Source organism: Crocodylus siamensis, chromosome 4 (genome assembly GCF_052110815.1).
Source record: "Crocodylus siamensis isolate JL-2025a chromosome 4, ASM5211081v1, whole genome shotgun sequence".
NCBI lineage: Eukaryota > Metazoa > Chordata > Crocodylia > Crocodylidae > Crocodylus > Crocodylus siamensis.
In genome coordinates this window covers 221148360-221163470 of record NC_143398.1, presented here as the reverse complement: position 1 = coordinate 221163470, position 15111 = coordinate 221148360, and the positions used below count along the sequence as shown (strand labels likewise).

The 15111-nt window shown below is 45.9% G+C and overlaps 1 protein-coding gene across 12 annotated transcripts in view; it reads left to right on the top strand.

The window, feature by feature from the left end:
• LYPD6B (LY6/PLAUR domain containing 6B) overlaps nt 1-15111 on the top strand; it is a 131595-nt gene that overhangs the window by 22550 nt on the left and 93934 nt on the right. For 6 of the 12 annotated variants that reach the window (XM_090045793.1, XM_090045779.1, XM_090045785.1 and 3 more), the window contains exon 2: nt 6869-6973. The exons of 2 other annotated variants lie outside the window; for them this stretch is intronic. The gene's annotated coding sequence lies outside the window, so the exon portion shown is untranslated. Of the gene's footprint in view, nt 1-6868; nt 6974-7533; nt 7653-15111 lie in introns of all 12 variants that reach the window. 4 more of the 12 variants (XM_090045794.1, XM_090045792.1, XM_090045782.1 and 1 more) reach the window with 1 other exon arrangement.

Sequence of the window (15111 nt, the reverse complement as noted above, 5' to 3'; positions counted from 1 at the left end):
CTGTTAGCAAACAGAGGTGAATTGTAAGTTTGGACCCCTGGGGGAATCCCAGGCATTTGATAACATGCCCCTGCATGCCTGATAGGGTCGGAGTGCAGTACTGGTTCACAGCTGGACCCAGTTCGTGGGGCTGTACCAACACAAGGCTCCAGACCATGAGGTTAGATCTAACATGCACCCCAGACTTGGCATGTGGGGTTGATCCATGAAATCCATCTACGGCATGGGGCTGGCCTCGTGCACTGACTCTGCATGCCGCATCCAGTGTGTGCTGCACCCCCTACGGACTGGCAGGACCCCCCTCTGTCCAGTTTGGGTGCCCAGTTGAACATCACTGATGTAGAATGAAAGGACTCAAATTCTGATTTGTATCTGCAATTGCAACTCCCAGTTAACCCTCTGTGGAAATTGTCAATGCAGGTATAGCACTTACACTTCATGTTGTCTTCCATGGCCTTTAAAACTTAATCTGTGAATGACACTTATGTAGAAGATTAATAGCAGCATCAGCTAGAAAATCTGTGGTTAAGAGGAATGAGCACAGGAATGAAAGCCAGGAAAATCCTGATTTTCAGTCCTGGCTCTTTTACTGCCTTCCTGTGAATATGGACAAATGATTTAAGTTCTTTGTGCCTGTTTCCCTACTACATGTAAAAAAAAGTGCTGATTATGTGTGCCTACCACCAGGTGTAAGGATTAATTAGTGAACATTTGTACATCACTTTCAAACTGCAAAGTGCTACATAAGTGTTGTTGTTGGTTGATAAATTGGACCCATATTTTCTTCGGTAAATATATCTGACATCAGTGTTGGCACACAGGAAAATTCAAATCAATTACTTTGTAGAATTGGCACTGACATCTCTTGAGCTAACAGCAATCCCTTATTAACTGTGCAGACATTTTACTGAAGATGAGATTAAAACTGTTGCCTCCAGAAAGATAGAGTCAATGTTTTTTTCCCTCTGAGTAGTGAATCTGTTGGCTTTATAGTCAACACTGTTCATGCTATGGTGCCTATTGCAAAACCCTGTGTTTGAAGGATTTCTATAGAGCTCAGCCATTTAAAATTTGATGAGGTCTGAAAAGTAACATTCAAGATTTTGACTTGGAAGGTTGTATATCTTTTTCCTTTACCTGTCAAACTCTTCTTCAGATCATAGTATAGGTATATTCCCGTGCAACCTTATTTTAACCCTTTTTGTGCACATGCATTATGATACACTCTTTTACATGATAACACACTTTCCCACAGATCATGCTTCATTCCAGGCACACCATAGGCTATGTTCACTTAATGAGTAGTTTAAAACATTGTTTTTCCTCATTTTTCAGTATGTGGCCTTAGGCCTCACCTACTGCAAGCTACTCAAATCATTTTCAGAATATAATTACTTAAGATCCGTCTAGGCTTTTCTGTGGCACTCAGCTTTAAAATATCGGGGTGTGTCACAGACATTATCTTTGCAACAGTCCTATGCAGAGTGTAGTAACCAATTGCCAAAAGTTCTCATTAAGTTTGGGTGGCTAATTTGACATGTCTTAGGCCTGGTTCAGCAGAGTATTTTATGTTCTGTTCCACTCTGTGGGTGCATCTACATGTGAAATTAATGTGACACAATAAACTCTCAGCTGCTGTGGATTTGGCTAGAGAGGGAATGTCCTGCGAGGAGCTATAGAAAGCTCCCAGAAGAATAAGCTGGGAGACAAGGAGTGGTGGGTCCAACTGCTTGCTGCCAGGAGTCAGAGCTGAAGGTTTCACATCCAGTGTTTGGGGTGAGGCAGAAGGGTGTGTGGGTTTATTTGTTTGCTTGTGTAACTTTAGGACCAGCTAAGGAGTTCCTCAGGGAGCAAAGCCAAGAAGGTGGATAACCCACTTGCAGATCTGTGCAAGACTGTAGACGCATATCTCCCAGGAATATCCTTGGGGGACCAAACCTGTCTGGCAGCACTTCCGTTTCTCTCTTAATGGAGCACGTCATTTTTAAAAGCAGTTTGGCAGGGATGGCCAGTCTGCAGCATGGGCGCCACAAGTGGCGTGGACAGTCTCTGTGTGTGGCACATGGTAGATCAGGACAGATAGGGTAAGAAGCAAAAAGCAAAGCAGCAGTTTGGGCAGGGAGCATAGGGAAAGAAGCAGAGAAACAGATCTGGTATGGAGCAGAAAGAAGGACAGCAGATTAGTCTGGTGAAGAGATTCAGAGTGGCACTTGGGGAGGATGTGGGGCTAATTTATGACATGTCTGCCAAACAGGTTGGCCCTCACTGCAGTATGTAAATCATTCTGGTTTTTGTTCTGCAGGCAATGTTAAGCTTCAACTCCGTATTGGCTGTTGGTAAGAAGGTGATTAAGTCAGTGACATTCGGCAGCAGCCGCTCTGTTAACCCACCAGTTTAAGACTGCTGGTTGTTGACAGCTGCTCAGTAGACTCCTGCTATGAAGTGTGACCACATGGGCATGTTTATGCTGCAGACTAACTGGGCCAGGCAGAAGTGCTCTCAAACAGGACCTACTTCTCCCAAACTAGAAATAATGTAGCCGTGTTCATGTAGCATGGTAGGACAGCTAATTAACATTGGCTCTTGACAGGGCTAATTAGTGTTCCCGCAGCACACCTTCAGCATGGCTACTCCATGCCTGATGTAGGAGAGAGACCGCACAGAGCAGCCTGGTGTGTTTGAGGGCATGGCATCTTTGTGATGTAGACACTTCTACTGAAAGTTGCCATCATAAATGAGTTCTCAAAACAAAAAGGAATTTATAATTTGGGACAGACTGTCACAACTATCCTTTTTATTCCTGTAAGCCTCTGTTTTATTCACTACGCACCTTGTAATATCTGTAGTCCTACAAACAAGTCATTCCAGAGTAGGTCAGTCTTGTACCCTTAAGGAAGTACCCTGTGGAAAAAATAGTATACGAATATGTAACTAAAGACTGTCTAATAAGGCATGCATGTAATAAGGGTAGTTATGGCTGCATAGACAACCTAAACTCAGCTTTTCTTAATATTGATTGAGGGTTTTTTCACATTGTCTTTCATCTGAGCAGCAAAGAACCAGAAGCTGGGACAGCTGATTACTGTACCAGGTCTGTCAGTGGCTGGCTGTATGGCTTTGGTTAAATCATGTCTCCATGGTCCGCTCTCTTCACATATAAGGATATAAAATGAAGCAGGGTCTATAATATTTACTCACCTATTTCACGGGAGTATTGGGAAGACTACGCAATCTGCTTTGAGCACTGTAGCATGCAATGTTATGATCTGGCAGCTAGGAAATTCTGGTTGCATAGGGAAGAACTCCCCATTAGGAGCAGTGTTTTTTATATTTTTATAAAAATATATTTTTTTTCTCAGATGCAGTTACTGTTAAAAGTATTAGTGAACCTCTTTGTATGTGAGTCTTTGCCCAGTTTTACCAGCTGTAAAACACATTTCATATCAATCTGTACAGAAGAGTGAGGGAAGACAGAAGGTCCTTTTTTACCAGAAAAGATTGTTTTGATACAGATGTGAAAAAATATGGAGGGAAAGTCCCTAACAGACGATGCAGTTTAAGTGTTTAAGTTCCCGGGGTTCTGTTATCTACACTTTCAGTGTGTGTTCGAGTAGAGGTAACTTCTTTTTTCTTTCCAGTGACATTTGTTTAACACGTTCCATCTTTTCCATTCCAGCCATACACACAGTACCATTTCCAGGTGAATCCCACATTTCAGAGGAGCTGAAGATTTAAAAGGCCGAGACTAAAAAGTGTTTAGAAAAAAAATATAAACTTTTATCTGAGAGCAAACACTAAAATAATAAGGTTTTCAAAACTTTGCCCAAAGAAAATGAGGAGGCAGAGCTGTATAGATAATTTCCAGCAAAAATGCAGAAAGGTGAAAGTAGGTCTTGCTTTTCCTGTGAAAGAACCAGGTTAGCTGGTTAATGGTCAGTCATAGTATAATTAAACAAGAAGAAAGATGTGTCAAATGAACCAGGATTTCTACTTCATTAGTTACAGGAAATAAGAGATTCAACGTGTGGAACAGATGCCTAACTGTTCTGTACAGAAGTTAGACATGGGGCAGAGAATGAGATTTGGTTAATAACAGGTTAGTGGCAAAGGTGTTATGTAAACTTGTTGCATTCCTGGAGTTCTGAAATATGGGCCTGAGCCCTAGGTTTTGTTTGACCAACCTATTACTGTAACCTCAATTTTAACCTTCTGAAGAGATCCTTACAGTTATTTTAAGATGAAGGGCAGTTGTTGTATGCTAGGTTTCAAGATCACAGGCTGAATTTGTACTCACAAATTGTATACTCCATGAGAAACTAAGTTAGGATTTTGGCTTTTGTCATGTTGGTTTACAACAGCTTCTCTGCTCCTCCTTTCCCAATACTGTAAACAGCAATGGAGATATTGCCTAAAGATGGTGCCTTTACATATTTTACAGAATGGCACTGGCCCTCACCGTAAAGCCAGTGATTAGCCTCACCACCCGTTACTGGCATGGGGACTGCTATTGATCCTTTAAGATGCTTCCAAACTCTGGCTGTTAGGGCAGCACCGTTTGGAACTATTTCTCTTCCTCTTTCTGTTTGGTATTACAGTTGATATGTAAGCTCTCTAACCAGGGTTATAATAGACTTGTATCCTCTACAGATAGGGCACCTGTAATACATGCTTACTGATAGATTACATTAGCAACAGGCAGCAAGACTGCTGTTGGTGGGGATAAAATGATTGAGGGGTGATGTTCGAGTCTCTAGTCCCTGGAAGGTTACCCTTTTCTTTCTCATTGAGGGCTTGGCTATTGTGGTTTAGCTTCTATTTATCACAGGGCGTGTCTACACCAGACACTTTACTGTGTAGTAGAGCACATTATTGCGCAGTAAGTGTGAGCATCTACAGGTGCACATGCTTAGTGCACAGTAAACTGCTCTACTAGTGAGTAAATTTGCTACCTGCAAATGCAAGTAGCAAATTTATTTGTGAGTAATTACTGCACAGTACCACTCATGTAGATACCTGACTGGGAGCAAATGTGCTCCTGAGCAGCAGGGGGTGGGACATTGCTCCCTGCCCCCAGGAGCTGCTTGCAGCCGGGACGGACTCTGCCACTGAAGCCTGGGCAGGGACTACGTCCCCTTCCCCTAGCAGCAGGGAGCTCTTAGCTTTGAGCTCTGAGATCATGACTGGGGAGCAGGGGCTGAAAGATCCTTATCTCCCAGCCCCAGCTTCACCATTGCAACTGGGGAGTGATGGGCTGGGAGAACCTTATTTCCCAGTGCCGGCTCTGTGGTCACAGGGCCGGTACTGGGAGATCTTTATCTCCCAGCCCAAGCTCCGCAGTCATGGGGTTTGGGTAGGGAGATCCTTATTTTCCAGCCCCAGTTCTGCAGTTGCAGATAAGGATTTCCCATCCCCCCCCATCCCCAATTGAAATGGCAAAGCTGGGGCTGAGAGATAAGGATCTCCAAGTCCACACTCCACAGTCTCGATCCCTACTGCTAGCTGCCCCACCAGCAGTTCAGGGCAGGAGGCTGGGACTTGCCCCCACCCCCCTGCAGCTCTTTCTAAGTCTTCTGCCCCCAGTCAGGGAGCCAGGACCAGGAGCTTCCTACTACCAGGACAGGGGGACATTGTCCCCACCTGGGCTCTGGTGGCATCAGGCAGGCCCCTTGGGGGCAGGGAATAATGTGCCATCCCCCTGGGCCCTGTCTCCTGGGCCGCTGCTCTCTGCAAGGCCCTGGGCTAACCCAGGCAGAGCCTAGGGCTCCTCCTGGCTGCTGCAGGGGGTTGGTGCAGGGCCAGTGGGTGCAGGAACAGATTGCTGCCATGAGCAGCAAATCTGCTCCTGAGTCCCTGCCTATGTAGATGCCTGCCTGGGAGAATTTACCCTGGAATAGTTTATGAAAACTACTCCTAGATCAAATGCATGTGTAGAGAGACATGTCCACAGATTAGGAATGTGTATTTGGGCATTTTTCACACAACAGTTTATATATCAGCCCCACTTCTGCTTTGTGACAAATTGTTCTTATATCCATACCCTTAGTTTAGGATTTACCTGTCCCAATCAGATAAAATCCCATCAGTGAAATCTTTAGTTATGTTACACAGATAGCTAATGTTCTGAGCTGTATTTTGAGACTAAAACTTGCACGTTGTGAATCTGTATTTTGTGTATGCCAGTAGCATACCATAGGATTGATTAATGTTTTAGGTGCATGTGCATTTTAATTCAAATACAGATTTTTTTTTAAATACAGGATCTGTGGATTCTACCTAGTCACTAGGGTCCAAATTCTGACCTTGTGTCTCAGTTCTGTTGGAGTAATTCCTCAGTTTATGTATCTACCCTGAGAGTCTCACAGGTAAATGCCAGAGTTGATTTCCCTCCCTTCCCTGACAAAGATTGACTCTAGTAACACCCAGGTGATTTGACAGATAGGTTATTATTTGACAAAAAAGAATTGTTTGCAGGAGTTCAAACAAAGGTAAATGTGAATGTAAAGATGAATTGCTTGGTCAGAATTCATAGAGGAGGAAGGGAAAGCCCTAGCGGGTAAGCTCTTGATACTGGCTTTATTTACTCATGCAAAACTAGAAATTATTTAATTAATGGAGTACTTTGGAAGATGTGAGCATTGAGGCTAGGTGGAGTTCTCTTATTTTTCATGAATGATAACCTAGCAAGCAAGAGATCAGTAACGTAAGTCCCTTTTAATGTAATATTTTAATACTTTGCATAATACATTTGTTGTCATGATGTATACAAGTGTTCAATACACTAATAGATTTAAGTCTTCCCATCCAGATTTGTGTCACTTTTGGGCTGCAGTGGAAGGAAGTAATTTCCATGTCATTTCTTTTACAACAGCTCCTGGGGAGAAGGAAGGCCAGAGGTCTCTAAAATCTCAATTTCATGTTGCCCAGGACAACTAATTACCGAGCAAGGAATGAAGTCAATGGCCATCTAACCAGGGTAATACAAATAATGATTCCTTGTGATAACACCTGCACCAGTTTAAACAGGTTTTTGGCTCTTTCCCATTGTTCATTTTACCTTGTGTTGGGGTGCCTACCTGGGAAAAGAAAACCAAACAAAATTAACTCCTATGGAATGACAGTCATAAAGGGGCCATAGGCTAGAAAACATGAATAAACCTTAAACATTTCATATCTTACCTTCAGAAGACATAAAGGTTTCTCTTTGTTTTTCATTTGAGATAAGCCAGCTTTATAAAATACCTAACTTTAAAGTTAGCACTGTATTTATGTATAATGCTGATGGGTTGACTGGCCCTTCTGCACCTTTATGTTGCTGTGGGTACTACACTGGAATTCCAAGTTGCTTAAAAAAGTCCTGCTTCACCTTGTAGAAAATAACTTCATTTTTAGGCCTGATGCATTTGATGAAGTAGGCTGTCATTTATGGAAGTGTATGCCTCTTTGGTCTTTAAGGTATCACCCCACCCTGCCTTCTGCCTGACTTCAAACTAACATGTATTAGCCTGAAGGCTAACTGCCTCTTTCTGTTTTTAGGTCTCCAAGTATTGCAGGGGTATGGTGAAGTCCTGGCTCTGTGGAAGTCAGTATCAAAACTCTCAGGCTAGGGACAGATATTCATAAGGCCAGAGCCTGAGTTGATACAATCTTTGCAGGTTAGTCTAACTTACTTGGTTGAACAGATTTGTAACAGTGCAGACATTCCCTCTGGACTGAGGAAATGCAGGCATATGCTGCAGTTGCTCAAGCCAGGCACCAGGGGGTGCTAGAGCGTGCTCTCAGCGGTAGGGAACCTGTGCTGCTGGGGAGGTGGGGTGGACAGCCATGGCAGTAACCTTGGCTGAACTGGCATGGACTGGGGTTTAATTCCCCACTCCCTGTCCCACCAGCAAGAACCCAAGCCACATCTGCCCGGTGCTCCCTGCTTGCTGCTGCAGCAGGAGGCTGGCATGGCCCCTGAGGCAGAGGGGGCATGGAGGGGGGTTGTTCCCCCCTCTACCTCCACTACCTCCAGGGGACCGTAGCTGGGTTTGCCCACCCTGACCACCGCTGCTGCCACTTGCTCCCTGCTTGGGGCAAATGGCAGAAGAAGACCCCTGCTGCCCCTCTGCTAGAGGTTGGAGGGAGGGGGACAAACACCCACCTCTGCTCCCCCTCCTAAGGGCCCCTGATGGTTGGTGTCTGGCCATGCCCTCACTGTGTCACTGCTGCAGTGAGGAGGCAGGGCCCTTGATGGGGGCAGCAGCCCCTGTCATACTGTCGGGGAGCATGATCCCCTTCCCAGCGGGGGTAGGGCCCTGCTGTGGGTGGGGCAGAGATGTGGTGGACTGTGCACAGCAGCACTGGGGTTTGGAGGGGGCCGGAGCACTCCCCCCCAGCACTGCTGCCGCCACAGCCTGCAGCAGCTTTCCACTCCCCACAGCAGTTTTCACCCCTGGGAAGAGGCTTGTGCTCTGGGAAACTGTGACAGGGGTTGCTGCCGCCATCATGGTTGCTTCCTTTTCACCACTCCAGTAGCCGGGCAAGGGTGGAGCCAGATGCTGGCTGGCTGAGCCCCTTAGGCAGGCGGTGGGGTTATTCCCCACTCTGCCCCTGCGGCATCACAGTGGGGTCTGCCCGCCTCAGTCACCACTGCTGCCACTTGCTCTGTGCTCAGGGCAAGCAGTGGAATAAGCCCCTCTGTTGGATGCTGGAGGGAGGGGGGCAGGAGGGGGTTTATTTTGCCGCTTGTCCTGGGCACAGAGGAAGCAGTGGCAGCAGTGGCCGCGGTGGGCAGACCCCACTGCAGTGCCCCAGGCACAGAATGTGGAATAACTCTGCTTCCTGCCCCCTGCCTAAGGAGCCCTGCTGACTGGAGTCTGGCCCTGCCCAGCCACTGGAGTGGCCGGGGGAATGACCATGGCAGGGGCAGCAGCCTCTGTCATGGTTTGCTGGAGCGAGCCTCTTCCCGGTGGGGGAAGTTGCTGTGGACTGTGGCGGCAGTGGTGCTGTGCAGGGGTAGAAGGGGCTTGGAGGGCTCTGGCCCCCTTTGAGCTCCAGTGCTGTTGCACGCAGTCCACCATAGCTCTGCCTGCCCTGCAGCGGGCCTCCCCCACTGGGAAGGAGCTCATGCTCTCCAGCACTATGACAGGGAATGCTGCCCCCATCAAGGACCCTGCCCCCTTTGTGTTTCAGTGGCTGGGTGGAGTTGTGGCCAGATGCTGGCCGGCAGGGCCCCTTCGATGGGGGAACAGGGATGGGGGTTAGTCCCCCTCCCTCTGGTGTCCAGCAGGGGTGACTTATTTCACCACTTGCTCCAAGCAGGGAACAAGTGACAGTGGCAGCTGTCAGGGTGTGCAAACCTGGCTGTTGTTCCTCGGGGGCAGTGAATGTAGAGGGGGAATAACCCCCCTCCATGCTCTCTCTGCAGCAGCAAGGGGGGAGCACCTGGCAGACCCGACATCTTGCTGGTGGGACAAGGAGGGGGGAATTAAACCCCTCTCTGGCCAGACCCTTGCCCCTGCCTGTCCCTGCTCTAGTTGGGGAACAGAGGGGTGGGGCCAGCCCAGCTGGGCTGGAGCAGAGAGCCCAGCCCAGAGAGCATGATGGGATGCTGGGGCACTCTGGTTTAAGTTAAACCAGAAAGGGGTCTAGTTCAGACATTGCATAAACCGGTTTGAGCTCAATTAGTTAAGTCTGATACTACATTCAACCAGGTTTATTTCAAACCGGTTTCGGCCATTTTGAAACTGGTTTATGTGCACTAAATGTCTATTCTGTTACAGGTTTAAACCAGCTTCTGATCACTGAAACTGATTTATGTGTAGCATCTGTCCCTAGCCTCATTGGCTTGAAAGGTGCCAGTATTTTGCTTGTGGTTTCAAAGTCATAACAAAACAAAGGAGCTGCTCTGCAAAATGCTAAGCTCAGGAGAAAAGCATTCCCATAGTATAGGCTGGTACTGGAAGCTGCTACTGGTGTTGTTTTAAAAATCTTATGTTTTTGCATATTTAGAAGCTGAGCTCTGGAAATATCTGATCTCAATTTTGCATGCTGAACTTCAGGAAATCTAGTTGCACAACCTTATATATTGTACATTATATTATATTGTATATTGCATGTACCTTTAGGACCACTTATTTTGGAAAAGGCAGAAGTATACTAGAAATACAGTTTGTGACTTCTAGCTAAGACTAAAATGACCAGATTTTTAAGACAAAATAGTTGTACAGTATCTGACAAATTTGAGGGATGTATGGTGGAGGATCCAAGCATTGTACCTTGGGAAGGGTTTTAACAGTTGTGAGAGAAGTAAAATTCTTTATTTTCTCTCTGTCTTTGTACAGCCCCCATGCCATTGCTGGAGCTGAGGAAATGATATTTTAGAGCAAAAATAAGGTCTAGTTTAATGGACAGAACACTTGTTTAGCTAGCTAAATCCATATTTACAACATTTAAAATTGTGTCTGTGGTTAACCATTTTTAGATAAGTTTATTAACCTGTTATTGTTAAAATGCTTAAAAGTGATAATAAAGTTCACAGTTAGATTTAGTGCCCATGTGTTTGTTTTACACAGGAGCTTTTGGGCTGTTGTGAATGTAATCTTTGAATTGAATTATTATCTTAGGAAACGACCTGTTACGGTTATACAATGGAAAGGGGTCCTTGATGATCAGCTTTCCAAAATCATACATTTGACTCCAGTTTGTCCTGTTTCAGAGGCTTATCTTGGTACTGGAGTGTTACTAATTTTTGTAATGTGGTAAATTTCATGTCTAGACGAATGCAAATATGACATGAAACTAGGCAGCAATCATTTTAAACAAATATAGCTGAAAGCAGCCACTACCTGTTTGTTGCCTTGACTATGGATGTGCATAACAAAGCTTGATGTTTTGTTTCTTTACCTCTAAGGATGAAGTAAATGGAATGTACTTAAGTACAACAGTAACCTGGACCTTTGCCCGCCTGTTAGTGGTCACAGCTGAAAATATTTGCTATTGACTTACCAAGTTAAATGGTAGTTGAGGGGGTGCTGTTGAAGCTATGCTTTTTGGAGCCTCTTGTTGTATTACTAGCCACCTTGTGGTAAAGAAATTGCAGGGCATACAGATTTTTAATTATATCCAGTATCGAGTATTTTCCAAAGTAGTATGGCCCGACATGGGGCAAATGTATGGCTTCCTCTCTGCAGGCTATTGCATGACTACAGAGCTGTTCTGCAGAGGTTACTTAAGTGTTAATGGTTGGAATGGGCTCGTGCCTTTTAATGCTGAGCTTTCCAGACAGAGTCTGGATAAGGTGTTGTGAAGTCCTTGTTATATGTGGCCAGTTGGGACTGGGCGCAGGGTATAGAGATCTGTTCCCAACACCTTAAACACCAAGAATAGTTCTACGTGCAGCAATGCCGTGCTGAGTAGAGATACCAAGGAGGGCTCATTCTGAATGGGCCTTACAGCTGTGTTAGCATAGTGTTTTGTGACTGTGTTGCCTCTGGTATCAGAGCTAGCACAGCAGTTGCCTTCATAGTGCTGCATTGTTCTAAGTGATCACCGAACACTACAGGTAGAATTGGAATGGCAGTGCAGAAAAACTCCCTCCAGGAGGCACCTATAACATGGTTTCCACTAGGGCAAAGTCTGCATGCATCTAGAATACAGTTTACTTTGTGGCCTCTGTCTCTGAGTGTTGCTCATGCTGTATTTTGTTTTTCCATTCTTGGAGCTAAAACTGACGTGCCAAGGAAAATTTTCATTACAACAGGTGGGACTTGGTATACTACTCAGTAATGGGTGACGCCTGGGTGATGTCTGGCTAACTCCCTGTATATGATATTCCCATTGGCAGCCTGGAAATGGGTGTGGTAGACAGCAACGCTAGTAACAATAGAGAAGTGAAGCTAAGATTGCCATCTGGAATGGCAGCTCTTCAAAAGGCTAGGGAGAAACTATAAACAATAAAACGAACAATAAAATTACTTTGAAAGTTTTACATTTACTTTAGTCATGCTATTATTGCAGGAAAACCTGTGTAAAGTTCTCACAGTTTAAACGGAGATGTCTTTCATGTAAGTATAGCTAGTGGCTTTTGAAGAGGTCATTAAAAGATGAGAATTCTGTCACTGTCTCATAATAGCTCTGATTTGGGCCTCCTGGTCATTCTGTTTTTGCAGAAACTTCTTAGTAAAGTGAATGTAACACACATGAATAAAGCTTGTACCAGTGAAAGAGTTGTTAAACAACTTGTTTCCAAACCCACTTTAAGAAAGAGTGTAACCATTAATTTTAATAAAGCATTCTTGGCTTTTTACAATATCTGAATTACACTGGGTGGAATTTAATACATGAAACTATTTACAATGGCATCATTGAGTACACATTTATTATTAATCGCAACCTATTGTAATGCTTCTTTGGATGTTTAGGATAAATCTACAAAAAGACATGGACTCCTCAACACTCGCATAACAAAACAAATCTTAGGCCTTTCCCCACCATAGTAGAATCCATAGTTGTGATGTAGATGCATAGGCTTCCTATGAAACGTACAGGAAAGTGCCTAAGAGAAGCCAGTATGCTGAGCATGGAGCTGTCAGTGCTAGCTAACAGGAAATGCCGCAGAAATAGATCTGTCTTAATCTCAGAAAGGGATGGGGTTTTAGGTTTTTACTTTGGGCTTCAGGGAGGCATCGTCCTATATTCTGGATTCATATGCTTTATGTTAAAGAATCATTAGATAAACAACGTAATATACTTATCGGCTGCCACCAAGTCACCCTGAGTCTTTGCTTCTCCAGGCTGAAGTGTGCCATGGCAATCAGCCTCTCCTCATAAGGCCCGTTCTCTTGAACTCTAATCATGCATGTGGCTCTCCTCTGGACTTTCTCAAGCTTCTTCACATCCATTCTAAAGTGTGGAGCCCAGAATTTAGCCAGTCCACTTCTGACACCCGAATCCAGATCATTTATGAATATTTTAAGTACTGGTGCGAATACTGCGTCCTGGAGGACATCACTGGTTACTATGCACCATGTTGACTCGGTTCCATTGACTATCACTGTCTGGGTCTGGCCACGGAGCCAGTTCCCCAGCCATTGTACCATAAGGTTGTCAAGGCCACAGTTCCCCAATTTTACCATGTGGACATCATGGGAGACCAAGTGAAAGGCTTTTTTGAAATCTAAATATATGACATCAACCTCTTCTCCTTTGTTCAGGTGATGCATCACCTGGTCATAGAAGGAAATGAGGTTGGTCAGGCAAGATCTACCTGCAATAAAGCCATATTGGCTATCTCTCAGAATGTTGCCTTCCATTAGCCTGTTGTTAATGGTTTCTTTGATGATTTTTTCCAAGATCTTTCCAGGGATTGAGGTCAAACTGATTGGCCTGTAGTTCCCTAGATCATCCTTCTTTTTTTGAAAATAAGCACCATATTGGCCCTCTTCCAATCTTCAGGAACCTCTCCTGAGCACCATGAGTTCTCAGATATCCTTGGTATTGGTCATGCTACAATGTCAGCCAACCTTTTAGTACTTTTGGGTGCATTCCATCCAGACCAGCTGACTTGTGGATGTCCAACCTCTCAAGCTGTTCCCTCACAAGATCTTCACCAATTATAGGCGTATGATCGCCCTTACCCTGGTAGTCCTGTGTCATGTCAGGCAGGGTGATGCCCTTGGGCTGGTGGAAAACCAACACAAAGTAATTGTTGAGGAGATTAGATTTTTCTTGGGTGTCAGTTGTCAGCTGCCCCATTTGGTTCAACAAGGGTCCAGTGTTGCCCTTGTTGTTTTTCTGACTTCCCATGTATTTGAAGAAGGACTTTTTATTGTCCTTGAATCCCATAGCCAGTTTGAGTTTGGTTTCAGTGTTGGTTTTTCTGGTCTGCTCCCTACAGGTGTGGACCAGTGCTGCATAATCCTCCCTAGTGGTAGTTCCCAACTTCAATCCCTTATAAGCTTCTCTTTTCAGATTCAGGAGGTCTGTGAGTTCCCTATTGATCCAAGGGGGTCTCCCAGCACTTTTGCTACCTTTCCTATGGGCTGGAATGGACTTTTCTTGTGCTTTTAGGATCATGCCCTTAAGGAATGACCACTCATTGTGAACTCCCCTCCCTATCAAATGATGGTCTTTCAGGGCCTCAACAACCAACCTCCTGTTTTTGGAGTTAGACCCTTAATTAGGTTTACCATATTTCCAGTTCCAAGAAAGAGGACAACTTTCAGTGGAGTTGGAGGAGAAGGAGGCTATATGATTGTGGGGGGTAGTGATATGCTGGTGCCCTGCCCCTGCCCATTCCATTACCCCTCACTACTAAGCCACAGCCTTCCCCAGCCCTGCTGCTGCCCTTCACTCCTGACCTGCAGCCCCCTGGCACTGCTCGTGCCCCTCTCCCAACCCTAAGTCCCCTGTCCCCTCTGGTGCCCCTCACTCCCAAGGCACAGCCCCTCCCGAGCTACCGGTGCCCCTCACTTCTGACCCACAGCCCCCAGCTACTCCCAGCCCTGCAGTATCTCCCAGTTGCCCCATCCCTGTGAGCAAGGGCACTGGCCCTGGTGCCACCAGCCTGGCCACGCAGCTCCCCACTGCCTCCAAAGGGCCTTCCACCCCTCCCTTCACTGGGGGGGGCAGCTGCCTCCCCCTCAGCCCCTGCCCTGCGGCAACCGCAGTGCCTGGACAGTTTCCCCCAGTGCTGGCAGGCACCTGCCCTGCACATGCACCCATCCCTTCCACATGCCCCTGCTAGAAATACACACACACACACACACGCTCCCCACCCCCAGCCTCCTGGACAGTCCCCAAGCCCTGGTCCTCCAACTTCCACTTCCTATTGACCTATCTGAATCCAGCTGCTGGGGCTGCTCCCCTGCCTAGCTGTATGCCAGCTACATGCATGTGCACATGCACACACACCCATGTGGCACCCCCTACCTCCAATTGCCCTCCCCCGCTCTCCACCAGACTCAAACAGCTCCTTGCTAGGGTAAGCCAGGAAGTGCCAGGAAAAACATTGGTGCTGAGCAGAGGAAAATCCCAGACATTTGATGATATTTAAAAAAAACGCCTGGAGAGAGATCAGAGGATCCAAAAAGAAAACAGGTCTGAGAGAACCTGGACATACGGTAACCCTAC